Genomic DNA, 1823 nt, shown 5'->3' with positions numbered 1-1823 from the left:
TCTCTCTCTCTTCTATTTCCCTCTTATCTCCAAGTATTATAGTTTCCTCTTAGAAACTGCAGAATTGTATGTGCCTTTAGTTAGAAGATCTTTAGAGGTATAAGCTAGTTCTGCTAAATGATTCATTGGGGAGACTATTCTCCCAAAGAATCACAGGGTGGGGATTGAGAAGATAGAATTATCTCTCTTTGTCTATTTTAATAAAATTAGTCAGCAACCTTTAACTCAAGCAAGCTGACACAGGATCCAGGGAAAGAGTCTCCTCCAAAGCCAAGGCAGGAATCTCCAGAACTAATCTCTCCAAATGCTCAGAAAGGAATGGTAGAAGGCCATGCTCTCCATCCCATGTTGATTTCTTTTATACTCCATCTTCTACATAATTTCCTATCTCTCCCCTTTCTTCACAGAAACCAATTGCAGTCTTTCAGTTTGCTTAGTCCTACCCAGGGCTGGGCAGTCCCCTTTGGAGGTGAGAGTTTTTGACTTGTGAACTCTATTTCCTAATGTTAAGTAGGGGTGCTTTTGAGTTCTTGACTGATTGAGTTATAGTTGCTGATTGATTTAATTAAAATAGACAAAGAGAGATAATTCTATCTTCAAAAAATGGCATTAATTATACATTTGACTAATTTCCCTATATATTTGACAAATGAGGTCTTTATCAGAGAAATTTACTGTAAATGTTTAAAAATTTTACTTTATTGTTTATGATAACTTTTAGCTGCAAGACCAGGAAAGGGTTCCCTGTAATCTCTCATAAACTGTCAAATTCCCTTGTTGTCTCTAGGTTGAGAGGTTCTAAAACTACTACTACTTTTCTTGTAGCTACCTCCAAGATCATCTACCACTAGTACTCTTACTGCCCTCTGAGTCTATGCTTATGCCAGACCTTTTCTGTGGATCTCCTTAGATGTCATAGGATAGAAAAATGTCTCCCTTTGAATGTGTGTTGGTTCTATCTCACCAAAATGTAATTTGAGGCATTATTTTAAAGTTGTTCTAAAGGAAATGTTGGGAGAATTCAGCTGGATCCTAGACTGTGCACTGAAATTTAGGCCTTTGAATCATTTCAAAGACATTTTTGAATGAAAAGGCTTAAGAAAACTTGATTTGCAATAGTTTTAGAAAAAGTCATTCTATTGCTATTGCTATGATTAATAATAGATTTAATGTTCTACTCATATATGTGTGTGTATATGTATATGTGTGTGTATATATATGTATATATATTTGTATATATATATATTTATAACTGCTTTTTGTAATTGCACAAGAATTATTATGATGAAAGCTAAACTCTGTAGGCTTGTAACAATTATAGCTCAAGATCTGGATAGATCATAGCTTTAGAAATGGAAAGGTGCTTAGTAAATATATAGTCTAACTTCTTTATTTATAAGGAAAATGAGTCCCAGGAAGGTTAAAGAATTTAGAATTTACGGGTAGTATTTGTCAGAGGTGGCATGGGAAACCAGACCCTCTTACTCNTCTACCTATAGATATACATATATATATGTATGTAGATATAGATATAGATATATAGATATAGATATAGATAGATAGATATAGATAGATATAGATATAGATTTCTATATTTTGAAAGTCTTTTTACTCCTTGAGGTCATACAAATAGTATGGCAATACCTATTAAAATATCACTGTTAAATTTTTATGGATCAATGTTATGTCTGGGTAATTAAGAGTGTTTGTTCCATGATGATAGCCTTTCTTTTGTCCCATCATTCTTTTCATAGTGTCCAGGCCCCAGAATGCTTCCCTCTTCCATTTTTGTCAAAAACATAGTATCCCACAAGTTTTGGTAT

The sequence above is a fragment of the Gracilinanus agilis genome, chromosome 2, assembly GCF_016433145.1.
Source record: "Gracilinanus agilis isolate LMUSP501 chromosome 2, AgileGrace, whole genome shotgun sequence".
Lineage (NCBI taxonomy): Eukaryota > Metazoa > Chordata > Mammalia > Didelphimorphia > Didelphidae > Gracilinanus > Gracilinanus agilis.
This window is presented reverse-complemented; position numbering follows the sequence as displayed.